At 36.1% G+C, this 22,338-nt stretch overlaps 1 protein-coding gene across 7 annotated transcripts in view; it reads left to right on the top strand.

Annotated features, from left to right (window-relative positions):
• The window catches only part of GALNT13 (polypeptide N-acetylgalactosaminyltransferase 13), a 612,881-nt gene that overhangs the window by 460,405 nt on the left and 130,138 nt on the right, over nucleotides 1-22,338 (top strand). The window lies entirely within an intron of this gene.

Genomic DNA, 22,338 nt, shown 5'->3' with positions numbered 1-22,338 from the left:
AAGAAGGAAAAAATGAGAAAATCCTATTACTGGGTGGTGGGATTATTAGTAATTACATTCTTTATAGTTTTCTAGATATCTGCAATAGCCACATTACAAAAAGAAAAAGAAAAAAAAAAAGCTGAAGCATTTAAAAAGGGAGAAAAATAAGGATACAGATGGACTCAGTTTTTGTATAGGCCTTATGGTCATTAGCATCATTATTGTCATTATTATGTAACCCATAAGGACAACAACAAAAATCCAGGCCTGCATACTCTTTCTGTAATATAATCTATTAGCTGGCTTAGAAAAGCCTATTTGATTTTAATTGGCATGCTCTGATTTTTGAAGGTATATTTAAGTGTCAATGAAAAGAGTCAAACTCTGTAAAACATTTAGAGCTTTATTCTGAACCAAATTTGAGTGAACCTGGCCCAAGGCACAGTGTCAAGAGTTCCAGAGAACATGTGCCCAAGATGGTTGGGTTATAGGTTGATGTTATACATTTTAGAGAGACATAAGACACATCGGTGAATGCATATGAGGGATATATTGGTTTGGTCAAGTTATTATCTAAAGACCTAGAATCAATGGGAGAGTGACTGGGTTAAGATAGGAGGTTGTGGAAACCAAGGTTCTTATTATGCAGATGAAGTATCATAGGTGGCCACCTTAGAGGCAATAGTTGGCAAGTGTTTCCTATTCAAACCTTTAAAAGGTAGCTAAACGCTCAGTTAATCTCCTCAGGTTTGGGAGGGACTGGAAGGGGAAGGCTCTAGATGCAGATTTTCCCCCACAAAAGATGTCTTTGCAGGATCATTTCAAAACATGGTAAAGAAATATACTTTGGAGTTCCTTCTTTATCTGTCATATGTTTTTATGCCAGAATCAGATTGGCAATGAAGCGGCTACGTTGTCTGGGGTAAATACTAGGGGCTTGTTCCCTCATGTCAAGAAAATTTAGGACAGGGACACGCAGGAGGAGTTTAGGAGCAGAGGTTAAATAGGCAGAAGAGAGAGAAAGGAGGACAGCCCTCTCTCTCTGAGAAAGAGGACTTCCGAAAGGGAAAGACCACCAGAGTCGGATGCACGGGATTTTATAGGCAGCCTTGAGGAGGCCGATTTACTAGGGCCCACAGAATAGTTCCATCAGGTATGCCCTTTACACCCGGTGCAGCAAGGCTGGCCACCCAACCCTAATCTTATTATGCAAATGGACTTTCCACTCCACTGGCGCCATCTTGTCTGCTCCTTAATGTACATGTGGCTGCCAAAGAGAAAAGGGAAGATGGAGTCGCTGTTTTGAACATGATTGGCCCAGCTGTGGGCATCTATGTCTGCAGTTCAATTTTACAGACTGCTCTTTGTTAGAAAATGATTTTGGGGGGCTGTTTTTCATTAAAAAGGAAAACCTTACCGAGAACTCCTGTACCCTCACTGTCTGTCTAAGTAATTTCGTCTTAACTCCTATATCAGCCACTAACCCACATTACACAGGATTAAATAAACCCATCTGATGAGATTGTATGGTCTATAGGGCGTGATAGGAACTTGGACGAGAGAGGAAAGGGTCCTAGTTTAGTCCTCATAAGGAAATTCAAACTCTTTTTTGTTTGAGACTGAGCCTCACTCTGTTGCCCAGGCTGGAGTGCAGTGGCATGATCTCAGCTCACTGCAAGCTCCGCCTCCCGGTTCGAGTGATTCTCCTGCCTCAGCCTCTCCAGTAGCTGGGACTACAGGTGGCCGCCACCATGCCTGGCTAATTTTTGTATTTTTAGTAGAGACGGCGTTTCACCATGTTGACCAGGCTGGTCACGAACTCCTGACCTCCAGTGCTCCGCCCCTCAGCCTCCCAAAGTGCTGTGATTACTGGCTTGATCCACCGCACCGGCCAAAACTTTTTTATATACAAGTACCTAGAAGAGAAGGAGCGGAAGGAGCAGTATGAAGTTTCTGATTAAGATCCAGCATTCCTATATAGAGAAGAATGAGGGCATTGTATGTTTAAGTGTGTGATTAGGAAAAGGACTTTTTCACACGTTTTCAAGCCTCTTCTATGTTAAAAAACTATTACCAGGAACACCATTTCATGCATAGATGTATTTCTCTTTATAGTAGAACTCTAGTCCAGATGTTCAGAGTCGAATTCAGCAAGAGCGTGTAATATTCACAGCAAGGCAGTGACATTTATGTAACCTTTTCATTTTCTTTTGATGATACTTTTTGAATTCAAATCATTACTTGTAGAAATATATAAGTTCAAATATGAATAAAGGAGTAATGGAGGGAAAAAGTGTGTTATGTGTGATTGCATGCAACATACACTCAGGAATATGAGTAATTGAGAATAATTGTAATCACGTGTATTATATTCGTCCATGATGAATATTTGTGAAAAGTACTGTGCTAGTCTTTTGTATAATTTTCCACTGAATGAAAAAGGCAGATAAATGATGGAACCATCTCTCAAACTGTAATGAAATGACTATAGAATGTAAAGGGTGGAAAAAAATGCCTGCTATCTGGAACTAATGACTTTATGTTGCACAATAGGGACTGCTTGTATATCCTGGAAAGTGCAGATTTTACATTACAATAAATATTATTTGGGGTTATTGTTCTTATAAAATGGATTTATTTAACTCTAGAAAAGTAGTTTGGGAGGCAGAACAAGGACTTTTGGGGAATGTGTTGAAGATATCTAAGAACTTCTAAAGGGCATTTATGCTTACGTGTGTCTCAGAGACAGTCAGTGCAGCTAAGCAATGGTAGAATCTACCAGCAATAGTGTGGGCAGAGGGAGGAAACCCCAAACCTGAAACATAAAACAATGAATTGCTTCTCCCTGAAAAAGGAAGAATGGACACAGGCTGGAAACTGGAGCTGGATGTCTAAAACAATTTGAACCCTGTGAGGATTTCGGATCATCCAAAAACAAATAAAACAGGTTGTATTCAGGAAGTCATAAATCTATTATTTTTATGATAACAATTTCAGCCATTGTTAATTTAGGCTAAGAGAGTGGTGGTCATTTTAATTTAAAATCAAAATCATACACTTCTTTGCTATGCTCTGGAATTTTTTATTTTCTATTTTTCATCCCTTGGGGAATGGGTGAGTTTGTAAAGAGAGAATCTGGTGTATGTGTTCAGGAAGAAGGGGTGGAAACTACATGCATTCGCATCCACAGTTAGAACTATATCCTTTACTATAATACACATGCATGCACACACACACACACACACACACACATGCGTATGAAAAACTGTAAAGAGTTTATGAGTTTATATTGAGCTTCCCAGAACTTCCTTAACATGGGGAAATAAATAATACTTGTTCTTTCTAGAAATTCCTCTATATATTTGTTAATTTTTCCAATGTTTTGTGAGATTTCCGCTTTTTACATGTGGGCTTCTACTCTGAAATTGTATTCTTCACTTAGGCAGTTTCTCAAACTTCAGTCTAAGTGCTGAGCCTTTATAACTTTAATTCTGACAATAACTTACTTCCAATATACTCTATAAAATCTCACATGCCTACTTTATTGGTTGGCTTCAGGAATGTTTCAGCTCTATCTGTCTTGAACTATCTGGGTATTCTTTCTCTTTGTATTCCCTGAAGTTTGATAACATGGGCAAACCATCGTCACTTCTTACCATATTGTTTTAATTTTTATTACTTGTCTCTATATCCAAAGTAGTTCAGAGACAACTATTTACAATGCCTAGCAACTTTCCTGTCATTTTGTTTAAAAAAAAATTGTTGAATAACTAGAATGAATGAATAACTTTTAAAAGAGAGCCACTTTTGTTTCTTTCTTTCTGCTGAACGATCCATGGCTGTCTGGTTTATACCAGGGAAACTCTTCACAAGAATTGTGACAAGCCTTTATCCCACCTCTCTGATCCAGCCCTGGATAAGGACCCACTGTTAAAAAAGAGGTGAAGGGCCTTCCTCATAAATCTCTTTTATTCTTATTATTATACTTTAAGTTCTGGGATACATGTGCAGAACGTGCAGGTTTGCATAGGTATACACGTGCCATGGTGGTTTGCTGCACTCATCAACCCGTCATCTACATTAGGCATTTCTCCTAATGCTATCCCTCCCCTAGCCCCCAACCCCCCAAAAGGCCCTGGTGTGTGATGTTCCCCTCCCCGTGTCCGTGTATTCTCATTGTTCACCTCCCACTCATGAGTGAGAACATGCAGTGTTTGGTTTTCTGTTCCTGTGTTATATCATTCTGTAACCACACAGCAGGTTCTCCTTGCCCACTGCCCAGACAGAGCTGATTTATCAAGACAGGGGAATTGCAATAGATAAACAGTTTAAGCCACATAAAGCTGGCTGTACAGAAGAGCAGAGTTTCATTATTACTCAAATCAGTCTCCCTAAAAATTCAGGGATCAAGATTTTTAAGGATAATTTGGTAGGGGCGGGGGGAGTCAAGAAATGGGGAGTGCCGATTGGTCAGAGATGAAATCATAGGGTATTGATTGTAGTCTTCTGTCCCTGAGTGGGATCACAGAACTGGTTGAGCCAGATTACCCGTCTGAGTGGTATCAGCTGGTGCATCAAAATGCAGGGTCTGCAAAATATCTGCAGCTATGATCTTAGGTTTTACATCACAATAGTGATGTAATCCCCAGGAGCAATTTGGAGAGGTTCAGAATGTTGTGGCCTCTGGCTGCATGACTCCTAAACCATAATTTTTAATCTTGTGGCTAATTTGTTAGTCCTACAAAGGCAGACTAGTCCCTAGGCAAGAAGGTGGTTTGTTTCAGAAAGGGCTGTTTTGGGTTTTTTTTTCAACATTACACTAAATTCACTCCCAAAATTTGTTTGGCCTGCACTCAGGAATGAACAAGGACAGTTTGGAGGTTAGAAGCAAGACAGAGTTGGGTAGGTCAGATCCCTTTCACTGTTATAATTTTCTCACTGTTATAATTTTTGCAAAGGCTGTTTCAATTCCTCTGAGTTTTCCATAGAAAAAGAAAATTCCTTTGGTTTACATATGTGCTTAGGGTTTTATGATTTCACCATAATCATAGGTGCACATTGTAGTATAATCTTACCCTCCAGGGTTAATACAAAAGTCTAACAGGGCCGGGCGCGGTGGCTCAAGCCTGTAATCCCAGCACTTTGGGAGGCCGAGACGGGCGGATCACGAGGTCAGGAGATCGAGACCATCCTGGCTAACACAGTGAAACCCCGTCTCTACTAAAAAAATACAAAAAACTAGCCGGGCGAGGTGGCGGCGCCTGTAGTCCCAGCTACTCGGGAGGCTGAGGCAGGAGAATGGTGTGAACCCGGGAGGCGGAGCTTGCAGTGAGCCGAGATCTGGCCACTGCACTCCAGCCTGGGTGACAGAGCGAGACTCCGTCTCAACAAAAAAAAAAAAAAAAAAAAAAAAAAGTCTAACAGGCACAATAAAAGCAGACAATAAAATTGTCTAACAGAGCAACATAATACAAGAGCCCACAAACTAAAATAAGGTTATTTTTATACATCTTGGTTTTTATATTTCTTGTGATTCTCAATTAATTTAAAGTTAAAAATGAGATGTGTAAATGGCTACATGTGTGAATACCTTTATCTGAGTTTTTTCACAATATTTACTGTATATCCTAATAGTCCTGGCCTATGCTCATTAGCCATTTGGTAATATTGACCAAGTTGGTAGGGTCTACTTATGTCTTCTAAATAAGTGTGTAAATGAAGAATAGACATACTTTGAAATAGTGTTCAAGAATAGATTTTTTTTTTTTTTTTACATTTGTTTAGTTTGATTTCTGGCTGTCTTCTTAAGGATGCAAATACTATAGTATCATTGATTTTTAAAGCCCTGTAGGCTGTTAAAGCCTAAGGCAGTTTTTACAAGTAATTGAGCTGTTTCAGCTTGAACCAATCTGATTGTCCTAGCAAATCCTTTGAAATGAAGTTATGTAAGCAAAAACTGCGATTCCCAGAATACCACATTATAAAAAGCAACATTTTCTTTTCCTCTTGGTCACAGGTAAAAAGCTTAAGAACTTTAAGATAAACTATAGTCATAATACTTTCTGTATATTTGATATGCTGGCTGTTTTATAAATAGTGATTTTCTTTTGGGGGAGAAAGTAGATCTCTAGCTGTATATCCACAGGCATGGTGATTAGAATCAGTGGTTTTATATAACACCCAGGTTCTTCTTCCTTTACTTGATGCACACTCTTGTTTTGAGCAGAAACATATTAAAATTAAATTTAAAGGATCCCAAAACATACCTTTAAAGGTATTTATATGTAACTAGGAAAAATAGATTATTTTTTCTTTGGCAATATTGTAGTTTGATCTTTATTCCAGTTAAACACAAACACACAATTACAGACTCCTTGAACTTACTTTGAAGGTTAACTCCCTATTCGTTAACCTTTTAAAAATGCTTAAGAAAAATCAACTCACCAAGGGCAGGCTTTGTTAGCAGCATCTTTGCATTGTTATTAAAGTTTAAAGCCTATATGCATTTCCATCTCTTGAAATTTCTATGAAATACTAGTGTTTTTGACATGCTGATTTTTTGAAAAGTACAATATTTAATAATCAGCTCTTTGAATGCGGGGCCTAATTTCTTCTGTAAGTCATGAAAATGTTCCAGGCTGATTTTGCAACCACATTTTGTTTCCAGCAAAATGTGCAGTGTGAATATTTTTGTAATAATCTAGGAATATTAGTTTTTGGTTGGATTAACAGGAATTCATCTGAAAACAGTGCAGCACTTCTAAAAATAAAGTACATTTGTACCTATGAGTTTTGAACTTTTATTTTTTAATAAATGCTTTTTTAGCAGCAGCAACCATAGTACCAATGAGGAAATGTGGTATGATGAGGAGAAAATTCTAAATTATTTTAATGTGCCATGTTATAATAACACATAATGCATTATTTGTGTGATGCCCTAAAATGCTAAATATTGAAAATAAAGAATGACAGCTATATTCATCAACTGCTTTTCCTTGCTACAATCAATTAAAACAGTTTTGGATTCTTTAATTCTTTAAGGCATTAGGTTAACATTTTTTATTGGTCCTTTTATTGGTATTTTATGGGTTTTTATTTGTATTTTTATAATAAGGATGCTGCCTTACTTCTGTCTTCACTTGTTAAGTGCTTGTTAAATACTTGTTTGTCATTATGGCAAGTAGGAGGGACTATGAACATTTTTAAAATGTTGTCTTTGCCATTAAAGAGTGAACTCTCTACGTGAGCACATGTAATTAGTTTAAATGAAAAATAAGATTAAATGTTTAATACATGGGAAACACATTTTCAAGAATTAATATGATTCTTATGTGAACTGTCTACGTTTTCCTAGATTCTTCCTTCTCACTCACAGTCTTCAAGTGAATCTCCAATTCCTTTCTTTTCTACCTTCTAATTGCTCTCAAATCCATTCATTTGTGTTCATTTCCAGACTCACCTTCATCCACACAACCTCCTGATTATCCTGATGGGGCTCTGTGCTAGTCTGTTTTGTGTTGCTATAACAGAATATCTGATGCTGGGTAATTTATAAAGATAAGAAGTTTGGCTCACAATTCTGCAGACTGGGAAGTCCGAGATCAGGCACCATCTGGTGAGGGCCTTGTGCCACTTCAACTCATGGCAGAAGGTGGAAGGGGAAATGGGTATGTACAAGGAGACGAAACATGAGAAGGCACAACCCCCTTTTGAAGTAACTCATCCAGAGATGGCATTGATCTATTCATGAGGGATCCACTCCCATGACCCAAACACCTCCCACTAGGTCCTACCTTTCAACACTGCAACATTGGGAATCAAATTCAACACAAATTTGGGCAGGAACAAACCTCATCCAAACCACAGCAGTCTCCCTGTCTCAAAGCTTGCCTACACCTCACCCATCCTTACAGCGCTGCTGGAGGACCTTCCCAAACCAAATTATCACTGGTTTCTTATTTTCCTAACAACTTTTTAATGACTTAACACAAAGTCAAAAGTCATGAACGTGGCCAACAAGGCCCTGTGAGATCCAATCCTTGCCCAACTTTCCAATCTTTTCTTGTACACTTTCTTCCCAAGACTTCCACATACCTGCCATGTGGAACTACATTCATTGGGTCTCCAAGCTTAACATGCTCCCTTTTACCGTGAAGTTTTTCTGTATGTCTAAAAGAGTATTTGAGTGGTTAATGAATGCTGCCACCTTCGCTTAAAGTACCATAATCATCGACCCCTGTCAATCAGGTTTGATGTAATTCCCCCCAGAGACTCCAGTGGTTCCTGTAATTTCCCTAATGTAGCATTTATGCATGTTTCAAGTATTTCTTACCCCCACTAAATGATGTGAATAAAGGGGCTATATCTGTTGTATAGTTTTTTGTTTGATTTTGTCTTTAGAGCTTACTGAGCTCCAATCTATTATATTTGTACTATTTTATAACCTATGTCAGAGGCAAATGAAATATATAAGTCCCAATCACCATTACCATGTATCCTTCAAATCTTTTTCTTATGTATTTACATACACATACGGATACATATTCATATATTTAAAAATCAGTACTGTTGTAACTCCTTTACTTCTACCTTAATATTATGCCCTGCAGTGTTTTACATACTATTTGCTTAGAATTGTTATTCCATTTTGTAGAGAAATAGTTTCACATTGCATGGATATATCAAAACTTATTTAATCATACCAATATTGACAAGCAGTTAGGCAGGTTTCAGTTGTCCCTTACTACAAAAAAGTTACAGAAACCCTCCTGTGACAACTTCTTTGTGAACCTGAGAGGATATTTCTGAGGGATGTGGAAGCACTAAGAATGAGAGCACTGGAGGCAGACTACCTGAGTTAATTCAAATCCTGACTCTACTTAATCTTTCTTTACTTAATCTCTGGACTTAGTTTATTTACTATAAAATGGGGATTAGAAAAATATGGCCTTCCACATAAAGTTTTTTGAGAGTTAAGTGAAATATATGAATGACTTAACACAAAGTTTGCTTAAATTTATTAGATCAATGGATATGTAGATTTATATTTTGGTAGATATTGTCAAAAATTCTTAACTTCTTGAAGTACTTTATTATCACTCCCACCAACAATGCTTGAGCACTTACTGTATACTATCAGCATTCTAGATTATCAATCTTTTTGTTTTTGCATATATATATGTATAGACATATATGTACATATTTATTTATAGTTGTATAGATAATTGCACAGATAATCTGTTTTTTCCCCCAATTGCTGCTAGCAATGAACATATTTTGCAAGTTTCTATTGACATTGGGATTTCTTCTGTAAATAAACTAGTCATCCTTTTTATTCATATACTTTGTTCATTTTACCATTGAATATTTTTGCCTTTCTTTTACGTATTCATAGATCTTCAAGTATTCTGTTGATAAATTATTTGCCTGTTATATACATTGTCAAGGATTTTCTCTGAGGTTATTACATGTGTGTTGTAATTTAACTGATATACAAAAAGATATTTTAAAATAATCTAATTGTTGAAGTAAAGTCTGTCTTAGACTTTATGGCTTTTTTGGTTTATACATTGTTAAAACAATCTCCCCTAAGTATAGCACATTTCATATGCCCCAGAAATATTTGTTAAATGATTTAGGCTTGAGTTGAACAAAATTAATGTTTTGCTTGTTTGTTTGATTTTAGTGAAGTCAGTGGTCTCTCTGGGCAATAAGCATGAACAGAATACCAGAATCAGATATCTTTCCTTATGAAAAGGGGGTTTGTTTGTACACATGGAACAAAAATAAAATTATTAGCTTAACAGTTAAAATTAAAGTTTTAAGTAAATCTATTAATGTGATTATATTATAGTAATTCTTCCTAAATATCTTGAATTGTATTCATGGAATAGAACTAATGAGCAGATGGTATAAATATTATTTGTTGAATATTACAAAAATATTGAATTGCAGAAGGGTAGACCATTGCATCCTCATTGACTTTGATTAGCATTTCAACAATTGTTTTGAATAATTAGGTTCTCAAAATAATTTTATCATAATGAAATGTGGATAGTTTCCAACTATTTCTAAAGTGAATAGAACCTAAGTTCTAGTGTGTGTATATGCATATATATACACACACACTAGATATATATATTTATTTATATGTGTATATATACACTAGATATCTGTAAACACTATATATATTTATGTGTGTGTATATATATATATACACTAGAGATATATATACACTGTATATATAAATACATATGTTTAGATGGAGTCTCACTCTGACGCCAGGCTGAAGAGCAGTGGTGTGATCTCGGCTCACTACAACCTCTGCCTCCTGGGTTCAAGTGATTCTCCTGCCTCAGCCTCCCAAGTAGCTAGGATTACAGGCACACACCACCATGCCCAGCTAATTTTTGTGTTTTTAGTAGAGATGGGGTTTCACCATGTTGGCCAGGATGGTGTTGATTTCCTGACCTCGTGATCTGCCCACCTCGGCTTCCCAAAGTGCTGGGATAACAGGCGTGAGCCACCACACCCAGACCTAGTATATGTTGATTCACAGAATAAGTACTACCTTCTAGGGTTCAGATACCATGATCATTTGTATATCTTGTTTCTGATTCTCCTTCAAATAAAACATGGATACCTGTAGTCTAATCATTTTTTTTGTATATGCAACTAATGCAATAGTCTGAAATTTTATAATGATAAATTCTACCCCAGTTAGATTGGATGGGTCATGATTACTTTCCATTACCCTAAACCTGCTGAATTAGTCAAGGTAGGAAATTACAAAATTTTTCAAATTGGTGCAAATGATCAAGAACACTTACGAAAAATGCATGGATTTTTGGTCAGTAGTTGGCTGAGTTTTTCTTTGATGTAAGAGTACTACATCTGAATTAAATATCATTCAAGTACACATGGAGGCTTTATTATAATTCCTTTCATCTTGCAACCTGTTCTTCAGAGTATCTCAGTTTTACTAGTTAAATCTAATGAAATAAAATTGAATAGCTTAAAATTATATGAGTAATTACACTAAATTTCAATTCTAATTTCTTAACAAAATTGAGGAGATCACTCTGACACTTAGCTACAGTCATATATATAATGTTATTGGCGTAGGTGGTTACACATTGCAGATTTCTTATCTCTAATACTCTCAGTTAAGTCCCCCAAATTAGATATTCTGGTGGTTTGCATTTGCTTGGATAATACTCATTGTTTTAGTCTGATTGTATTGCTATAAAGGAATACCTGAGGATGAGTAATTTAAAAAGAAAAAAGGTTTATTTGGCTCACAGCTCTGCAGGCTGTACAAGAAGCATGGCATCAGAATCTGCTTGGTTTCTAGTAAGGGGCTCAGGCTGCTTCAACTCAGGGTGGAAGGTAAAGGGGAGCCAGCATGTGCAGAAATCTTGTAGGGAAAGAAAGGAAGCTAGAGTGAGGGAGATAGGAAGTGCCAGTTTCCTTTTAACAACTAGGTCTCAGGGAAACTATTTTGGAAACCAATAGAGCGAGAACTCGGTCATTACTGCAAGGATGGCACCAAGCCATTCATGAAGGATATACCTTCACTTCCCATTAGGCCCCTACCTCCAACACTGGGGATCAAATTTCAGTATAAGGTTTGGAGTGTCAAATATCCAAACTATAGCACTCATCTTTGCCTGTATTCCAATGTTGAAACATACTCTTCTTTGCCTAAATTCCTATGTTATACTCATTTTTTTGGCTATTTTAAATATAATTTGAGTTCACATCTGGAATGACCCAGCTACATAAACTCTCAGGAAAGTGATCCAAGAATGGCTTAAAGAATTAAGAAACCTAGTCTTTTCTCTACCAAATAATAATATAAGATGGATAAACTTCTCAGATGTGCTAAATTGTCTCTTTAAAATAGTCACTTATAAAAACAAAAAACACACCACACACTTTCTTACAGGACATTGAACTCTCAGTGACAGATTATCTCAGGACCCTAATAATTTACATTCCCTTTGGAGCAGTTCTTCCTCAGGATATTATTACAAATTGTCTAGAAAATAAAAATTCTATATTTATTAGATATCTTTATCAAGTGGGATTATGAGTCTGAGAGCACTGCAGTAAATCTTCAATAGGAAGGAATGCTAGACAATGGATCCAAGCTGGGATGAAAAGGTGCATCAGGAAGGCAGGGCTATGGCTTTAAAAACAGAAGGGGAAACGATTTCTGAAGTAGGAAGTTTATTTAACAAATAAGCCTTCTGCCTGATTTTATCAGAAGCACTATTAATGTGGAATTCTTGGTGCCTAAAGGCTGGTGGCTATCATGATGATACTGCCTTGCTATGAAATATCTGGTGTGAAAGGTCTACTTAAGAACACATACACACACGTACACATGATTCGTTAACACATCCTCAGTGTGGTAGGTACTAATTGTATATCAATTGCCTAAAGATGTTTATGTTTTAATTGCAGGAAACATGCACCAAAATTAAATGATTGTTATATTTTACAAATTGATTTAACTGAAGTTTCAAAATAATGAAGGACTTATTGTTGGTTACTTCAGTTCAGCAAGTGAATTGTAAATTACATATAATATTTGCACACTGAATTAAGTTATATTCTAAGCACACAGGGACACTGATAAAATGTATCAAACCAGATCACAAGGTCAGGAGTTCGAGACCAGACTGACCAACATAGTGAAACTCTATCTCTACTAAAAATACAAAAATTAGCTGGGCATGGTGGCACACGCCTGTAATCCCAGCTACTCAGGAGGCTGAGGCAGTAGAATCACTTGAACCCTGGAAGCAGGTGTTGCAGTGAGCTGAGACTGCACCACTGCACTCCAGACTGAGCGACTGAGTGAGATTCCATCTAAAAAAAAAAAATCAAACAGTTAAATGTTTCTAATTTATATGGTTGAAAATAAGATAAATGAAGTTAGAATGATACTATTATTATTACTGAAAGGTATTCTGTCAGAATTCTCATTAGTAAATTAGTAAAATTAGTATTATGCCATTTTAACTTTCTAATTGTTTTTATAAACTTTGCACATTCTTAGTGTAACATCTCTGTTGTTAACAAAAACAGAACAATTCATCTGAAAATTGTGGTCAACTAGGAATTTTGTACAACTTAATAATTTAGAAAATTTTGTCATTTTAGCATGATTTAATTATGTTTTCAACAAAAATTTTTATTCAAATTAAGGAATATAGATTCCAAGTTCCTGAATAAGTTTTCAATTTTTCAAAGTGAACACAAAATTAAATATAACTAAATATAAAATTAGCTGTCTCAGTCCATTTTCTTTTGCTATAACACAATACCCGAGAGTGGGTAAATTATAAAGAAATGAAGTTTATTTAGCTCATGGTTATGGAGATTCTGGGAAGTCCAAAAGCATAGTGTTGGCCTCTGTTGAGGGCCTTCTTGCTGTGTCATAGCATGGCAGAGGGCAACGACATGCTTGTCAGATCAGGTCTCTTTTCTTCTTCTTTTGCCACAAGTACCAATGTGGGGGTCTCACCCTGATGACTTTATTTAATCGTATTTAACTACCACAGGCCTCCCACCAATCAGCATATAAATTTGTGGATTAATTTCCCAACAAATGAAATTTGGGTGACACATTTAACACATTCAGCCTTTGCCTATGTTATGTAAATAACAGTGAAAGGAATGGAGCTTTGACTTGAAAATATAGGTGGACCAGGCGCAGTGGCTCATGCCTGTAATCCCAGCACTTTGGGAGGTCAAGGCAGGCAGATCAATTGAGGTCAGGAGTTTGAGAGCAGCCTGACCAACATGGTGAAACTCCGTCTCTACTAAAAATACAAAAATTAGCTGCGTATGGTGGCATGCACCTGTAGTCTCAGCTACTCAGGAGGCTGACGCAGGAGAATCTCTTGAACCTGTGAGGTGGAGGTTGTAGTAAGCTGAGATTGTGCCACTGCACTCAAGCATGAGTGACAAAGCGAGACATCTTCTAAGAAAAAAAAAAAAAAAAAAAAAAAAAAGAATGGTGTAGTGTTTTTATTAAAAGGAGCTGTTATGGGGAAGAGCTTATACGTTTGTATAGATTGAGAAGATAAGAAAATAGATATAATTTTAAATTCTAGATCAATAAGCTTTCCAGAAAACGCTGTATATGGGTTGATTTTTAGTGCGGTAAGCTACAAATCTAGTAATATCTAGAAATGTTCAAAGGCTAGATGTTGATCTTTTAGGGATGTTCTAGTGAGAATTGAATAAGAAGCTGGATTTGATTTCTTATTCAAACTTTCTAACTCTAAAATTCTACCATCATAGAAACTTATATATCAATGAATAAAATCACATTATATTTTTTCTAATAGACTGTATTAAAATGGAAAGAAAATGGATTTTGACTCAGCATAAGAATCTTCTAATAAAAAGCTTTTCAACCATGGGACAGGAATGTTTGAAAGAAGATGGCTATACCTCCCTGTTTCCCTGGGACTCCTGGTTTATGCTTGTTATTTAGAGATAATTATATATAGCACCTCCATTCACTCACCACAGCATCCTCATTTTTGAACAATAAATTACATAGTCATTCTACTTATAAGGCATCGAGCACACTGACCCTGGAGGTATCTCTCTCTAGAATGGACTAAGTGGACTGCCAAGGATAACAATCATTCTGACACTGAACAGGACATAGACTCTTATTCATCCAGATTCTTGTCCTACCAAAATCTAAATATCTATATATGTCATTTAGGCTTTTGTGGACTATCAGTTTGTAGATAACTGCTCTACCTCAATAAATTTCTTGATACCCAAGACAAATGCTCTCTTTAAAATACTACCCAAAAAGAGGTAACTAATTAAAAATAAGCTATCTCTTTGAAGATAAAATTATATCACTGAGTTTTGAAATTTTTTTTGGAAATGCGTTTGCTCTCACTTTCTTATTAATTTGTGTGATTGATTATCCCTGGCTTTATGATAATAAAAACTCAAGTTCTAAATGAATGCTAATGTTTCTAAGTTTAAAGCTTATGACACCTCAAAGTATCTACAAACATTTCTACAGGAATTTAAATATTCCAAAACACCTTAAAAAACTTAATGAATATTACAATGCAATTTAGTTCATGGTATACCATTAGAAAGAAGAAAGGAGTGATGAATTAGTAATTTCACAGATTAAACCACAGGATATGCTAGCTTAAAGAAATTTAGAAATTATTAGATTAGGCTGGGCGCAGTGGCTCACACCTGTAATCCCAGCACTTTGGGAGGCCCAGGCCAGTGGATCACCAGAGGTCAGGAGTTCAAGACCAACCTGGCCAACATAGTAAAACCCCATCTCTACTAAAATACACAAATTAGCCAGGCATGGTGTCATACGCCTGTAATCCCAGCTACTTAGGAAGCTGAGGCAGGAGAATCGCTTGAACCTAGGAGGCAGAGGTTGCAGTGAGCCAAGATCGTGCCATTGCACTCCAGTCTGGGTAACAGAATGAAACTACATCTCTCAAAAAAAAAAAAAAGTAATCATTAGATTAAATTAGATTAAAATATAATCTAAAAAATAGAAAAGGGCCAAGATTAGTGGATTCAGTTATTCATGGAATCACCCAATGGTTAAACATCGTTGTACATGCCTCTACATTTTATCTGTATTTTAAGTATACACACACACACACACATATATATCATATGATAATCATCCAATGAACTGGTAAGTAAAGACTAATTGAATATTCATTATACTGGTAAAGTTGAAAATGAAGGCTCAATAGAGCTATTTCTTTTTACCACAGTTTTTGTTTACTTAAGTACAAGTGAGGTACATTAAAAAAATAAAAACTCAATGGAAACCACACATAACCCATGTTAATTGTTTATTTTTAAACAACTTATCTGTGTAAAGTATGGGGAAATTAAGAGACTAGGAACCTGAGAAGTTAAAAGTACATAAAATAAATGTATATGGACATTTGAACAACAAGAGCTTTTGTTTCTCATTTAAAAGCATAGGGAAAATGAATACTAATACATAATTCAAACAAATGAGTATACAAATTACTGAATAATTCTATAGTGAATGTTACTGGAAGAAATGACTAGCATTACTTTTGATCAATCCTTAATATAGCCCAGGGATAGTGGCTTACACCTGTAATCCCAGCATTTTGGGAGGCCGAAGTAGGTGGATCACTTGAGATCATCAGTAAAAGACCAGTCTGGAAAACATGGTGAAACTCTGTCTCCACTAAACATAAAAAATTAGCTGGGCATGGTGGCACGTGCCTGTAATCCCAGCTACATGGGAGGCTGAGGCAGGAGAATCGCTTGAACCCAGGAGGCAGAAGTTGCAGTGAGCTGAGATCACACAACTGTACTCCAGCCTGGGTGACAAAGCAAGACTCTGTCTGAAAAACAAACAAAAAAATTGTTAATAATGTGATCCCATTTTAACTGAAATGTTGCTTTGATGATACTTTATTCTAGAAATATCAGTTAAATTGAGCATTAACAATAAGCATTATATTGAACTAGAAATATTACTCTTTTCATTCAGTAACATATTTTGATTTATTTTGTAGTTGTTATTTTTTCATCTTTTTTATATATAGTAATCTAAACTTTCACTTCATAAAAAATGTAATCTTATTTGACTTTAGTTATAGCAGACATAAAAGAAAAACTAAAACTAAGTGCTGATATATATATCCCTATATATTATATATATTATGTGTGTATATATATTTCCCTCATATATCATGAGTCCTAATTTTGAGTAACTTATGTAATAACAGACTATTGTTTCTGTTGATACTGTGGATCTGACTCTTTAAAAATGGACATTTTTAAGGGTAGCTATTTGCCAAGGTTTGGTTTTACTCTGCCAAATGATTAAAGTGTACAATCAGAACATATTTATCTTTTGAAGTTAAAGTTAATGGCTTACCAATAAAATATCATTTATTCATTGTCAAGGGAAAATAAGGAAACTTGGAAGTCTGTATTAATGGGCTAAAGAACCACCTACTAAGACATTACATTTGCTAAGTTCTATTTTCTTCCATTATACTTTCCCATGTTTAGAGTCCTTATGTATTATTAACATGGAAGTAAACAGAAAAAGTAAGCAATTAATCGATGGGCTTCTTATCAGTCTTCTGAGTATGTATTCAGTAGGGATGTTGCCCAGAAATGTTTATTTTTGTTAGGGACTACATTGTGCCCACAGAAGTCTTTTTCTTCCATTGCTGTCAGTAAAGAGTAGTAAAGGGTGGTGGCTGTGTAGGAAAAATTTCCAATGCATGATGTACATGAATGATAGCATAAAAGTTGTGCTTTATTGTAGAGTCACTGATGTCCTCCATGACTGACCTTCTCCATTCTCACACTCCCAGGCCTTCTTAATCATCTTCAGGGACCACTCTAGCCTGCCTTACACATGGACCAGACAGGCTGAAGAAGGCTCTTTATTTTTTCTACTTTCAGATGCCATCTTATTCTGGTATTGACAGCCAAATCTTTCTCTGTAAAAACCTAATCATCCAAAATGCTCATTGACAATGAACTTTATCCCAAATCTGACTCCTAGGGACAGTAACATTGAAAAGATCTTCTTTTCACCCTGTAGTAACTTTTCCAATAAGAGTTGCTTGTTCAGATTTTTTATTTATTGACCTAATTCTGGAAAATCTTCAAATATAGGTGGGAAAGGCAATACATAGGAAACATCTTGGGAAATGTGTTAGCAACTGGCATCATAAGGGTACTTTGCTGAGTTGCCCAGGAAAATGGAAAGATGAGAGGGGATACAAGGATCTGCAGCAGGCAGTTAAGGGAAATAGAACAGGGAGGAGTGGAGGCACAGGAGGAAAAAGAGACCATGGTGTTGTAATTCAGGGGTCAGCCTGGCTACATCATGATGGACACTAAACCCAGATGAACTAAGATTTGGAACAATAGTAGCTGTCTTTCGCAGGTGGAGCTTTGGTCATGTGACTCATTATCTTTCTTTCTCCTATCCTATAATCTTTGTCAAGTGATCCCTATATCCATAGCTGCTTCCAACGATTTGCATTCTACCATCTTTTAAAAATGCCGTTTATTCAAATATAACCAATAACTGCTATTCCTTTTCATCCTTTTGTCTGTAAATGAAGACTTTAACAGAAAAAAAAAATTAAACTTAACTTTTTTGATCAAGCATGTATTAATACAGAAATAAAGTCATAATTCAATACTAGCAGTGTAACCTTGGACAAGTTACCTAATATCTTTATGCTCTAGTTTCTACCTCTGCAAAGTAGGAATTTTAATATTTGCCACAGAGAACATTTGTGAGTATTAATGAAATAAAGTATGTAAAGATATTGAAACTGTATCTGAGACACACTGAAGACTTACTGAATTGCAAATAATAATATTAAAAATATCTGGAAAAATAAGGAAGCACTGGCTAAGGACCAAATATTTGATAGATATATATGTATCTATTGTATTATGTTTAAAAGCCATTATTTAAAATGTTATTGATAAGTAACAGATATGTTACATTATTGTGCATAATAAAATGGCAAATTCATTTATATAAGCCTATATTTCTGGATTTCTTTAAGGTGATGTTTCTTAACCTGGGGCAGGGATAACAAACTGAAAAACTGATAAAGTCTGTGAAATTATTCCTAGGTATATACATATATGCACAACTTGATTCACACAAATTTGGCATTCATGGAAGCTTTGGTTCCCATTTATGGAATTCACAGGGGTCTAAGACCAAAGGTCTAGGACTCTTAAGGCAAGAAAGTAATTTAGAAATTTTGGTTTTGAGTTTACTTTCTAAAAGTATTTTATTGTATTATTATTCTGGGATACTGACTCACAGGCATTAAATATTTTCATTTAAATTGGCAGTTGTAAAGAATTATTTCTAATTCCAACTTTTCACTTTCTATATTCTTATGAAATAACTAACTTCTCCGATCCTTTTGAAATACAAGACCATTTTCTCCCACTTGATCATTCTGGTATGAGTGGGATGATTCAGGAGCACTCACTAAAGAAGTACATCTTCCTCTGCCTCTGGCCTTTTAAATTGGGACATGGCACTAGGGGCAAGAGCCAAAAGTAGAAAAGACAAGAGGCTTGCTCACAGAGACTAAAAGGACAATTAAATAAGGATGTAACTGTATAACTACATATCAGTGGCAGCCTTGGTTTGAAGGCATCTGACTCAGAGTGGGAAACAGCTTTGAAATGTATTAACATCATTTTGTTTATATTTGACTTTTAGTCCTTTGTATTTTTAATCCCCGACTCCTTGTCTTTAAAACTGGTGGTAGTCAGGTTCTGTTGTTTGTCTTGGTTCTAGTTTTCTATTACTATATAACAAATTACTCCAAAACTTAGTGGCTTAAAATAACATTTTACTATATGGCAGGATTCTGTGCGTAAGGAGCTTAGGCTGGACTTGACCAGATGATTTCTCTGATCCCGAAGCCATCAACTAAAGTCCCTCAGTGGTATTCAGCCGGCAAATGGGCTGTTCTGCAGGATCCAAGATGGCTTTACTTACTTGTCTGGCATTTTGATGTAATGGCTGGAAGACTTGGCTGACCTAGGATGGTCAACTGAAATGTTTATCTGTGACCCAGAATAGTTATCTCGGGGTACTCAGATAACTTTCAAGGAACCTGGCTTCCCCTAGAGCAAATGTTTCAAGGGGCCTGCACAGGAGCTACAAGAATTCTTATGAGCTCATCTCGGAAATTCTAAAATGACTCAGATTCAAGGAGATAGATTATAAACCTCATGTTTCAAAGGAAGGAGTAGCAGCTGAGCATAATGACTTCTGCCTGTCATCCTAGATACTTGAGAGGCTAAGGCAGGAGGATTCCTGGAGCTCAGGAGCTTGAGGCTACGGTGAGCTGTAATTGTGCCACTGCACCTCACTGCCTGGTCTTTAAAAAATAAAAATAAAAAAGGAGAGGATTAGCAAAGTATTTGTGTCCATCTTTAACCTACCAGGTTTTTCCCCCTGAACTTTGAGTAAAGAGGGTTGAGTTAATCATACTTCTCAGTTTATTGCACATTAACATTTTGGTCCTTAAATAGCTCACTTGTTTGTTTTATCCACCATCATAGACAACTATTGCATTTCGTTTAACATGTATATTTTGTTTGAATGTTTTACTGAAAAATGTGTATTATTTGGGGTTAATTTATTTAGGATTAGCATGAATGGCATTGAGTTATACATCTTACTACTTTTCTTCTCTTTATCATACAACTTTATGTGGTTAAAATTAATTCCTTGTTTCTAAGTGTGCATCTTTGTGTTGCAAAGTCCTCAGTAATGGGAATCCACTGCATTTTAACTATTCACCCTTCCAGTGATAGTTACCCAGAGTATCTCCAACTTCCTGTTACCATTAGTTTCTTCAACAAATAACATCAATAATTTTCTGTGTTCAGGCACTATTCTAGGTAAAAGCAACATACATATTCTTATGGACATATGTCCATAAGAATGGGGAAGGAGGATTTCTTTCTATGAGCAAAATTTCTGAGTTTTAGAAGTTTGTCAGACAGTTTTGTAGCATCCCAGCAAGTATCATCTCCCAGGTGCCAATTAACTTTGTCAATAGTGTTTCTTTTATTAAACAAGATTCATTTTAAAACGTTTTAAATGCCTATCTTATTTTGGATATATAATGCATTCACATGATGCCAAAGTAAAAACAATATAGCAAGGTCAATATTTAGAAATCTTAGTCCCATCCTATCTCTACCTACTGGACTGTTTTCCCACACCTTGTATTAGTTTCTTCTGTATTGTTACAATGGGAATTCCTCGATTTTGTTGAAATTGATTTTTTGTCTTTTGGTTTATGCTCTTGAAGTTTTTTTAGAACATATTTTTAGAGTTTTTAAATTATTTTGTTTAAAATTTTGGTTCTTTTTTATTATTTCATTGTCTTTAATAGCCTCAACTATGTCTTGTTTCTAATAATTTTAAAATTACATATAAAGGGTATAATTTTGTTTTATTATTTTTTTACTAGATAAAATCTCAACTTTGTCCACTGGAGGATATTCACCAATACAACATGTGGCAATTTTGTATATTTATATTGTGATATATTTAAATTACTAATTTTGAGAAGTTTCTTGTGAATTAGTTGGCAAATGCTACCTCCACCTCTTTTATGAAGCTTTGGTCTATGGGGATAGGGTAGGTTGATTTACATGAGGAGTCCATGGTTTTCCTGAAAAGAAGGAATCATTTGTCTCCAAGTTCCAGGTTTAAGAGGTTAAATTTAGGTGGCTACAAGGGAAGTAGGTTGCAGAGAAAATACGGAAAACCAGTGGGCCAATCTTGCCTCTAAATCAGAAAAGTGGAAATAGAAAGAGTGGTCCTGGCGCACAGAGCAGAAGATGAGGTCACTGATTATAACTGAGAGCCTCCAGGACCAGATGCTTACCGGCAGGAGTGTGGTTGCTTGGCACCAGCCAGTGGGTCTATTTATAATAGGTGGAAATTCTTCTGCCTCACCACAGTGGTCTGGAGATGGTCCTGAGAAGCTCCGGAAGTAGTATGTGTTTTTCAATGAAGAGACAACCTTATCTGTAAGAGGTCTCACCCTGTTAAAAAGTTTGCCTCGTTTTCTTTTCTGTTTGTTCATGAGAGATCCAGCCTTCATTCTTCCCTGAGATCTGCATGCAGTGGCACTGTTTCACTGTAGCTGGAATCTCTATCATCTCATCTCCATGAGGCCAAACCTTGGCGCATCTTAGTTGCCTGTGTGAGTGGCTCAGTGAGAAAGTAAGAAAATCTTCATATTAGAGAGCCGGAGCCAGTTTGAGCAGGAACATCCTTATCCCTGAACCTAAACCTATGCCTAAAAAATGATGAGGGCCTCCTCTCAGGAGAGGAAAATACCACCAGTTTTCATGGTCATCCCAAACAGAAAACTTTGCTCCTGTTCTCAATGTGAAATGATTATTCAAAGCCATCTTAAGCTCTGTTACCAGAATTCTCCACCACTTCCACATTAAAAGAACTAGATCGGGTTCCTCCAGATTAAGGCCCTCAAATAGACTAGAATATGTTAAGGTAAATGAGGTGAGGCCTTGGAATGGGATAGATCTTGCTACTACTGCTACTGGGGTACTACAATCTAGGAACTGAGTTATATCATTTGTACTTGTCCTTTTTACTTATATTAATCATGTATTCCGCCCCCCCAATTATAGGTATTTAGATTTTTCTTTTAACCTTTTTTCTTTTTTTAATTTTAATTATTATGGATACATAATAATTGTATATATTTATGGGGTACGTGTGATGCTTTA

Source organism: Macaca thibetana, chromosome 12 (genome assembly GCF_024542745.1).
Source record: "Macaca thibetana thibetana isolate TM-01 chromosome 12, ASM2454274v1, whole genome shotgun sequence".
NCBI lineage: Eukaryota > Metazoa > Chordata > Mammalia > Primates > Cercopithecidae > Macaca > Macaca thibetana.
This window is presented reverse-complemented; position numbering and strand designations above follow the sequence as displayed.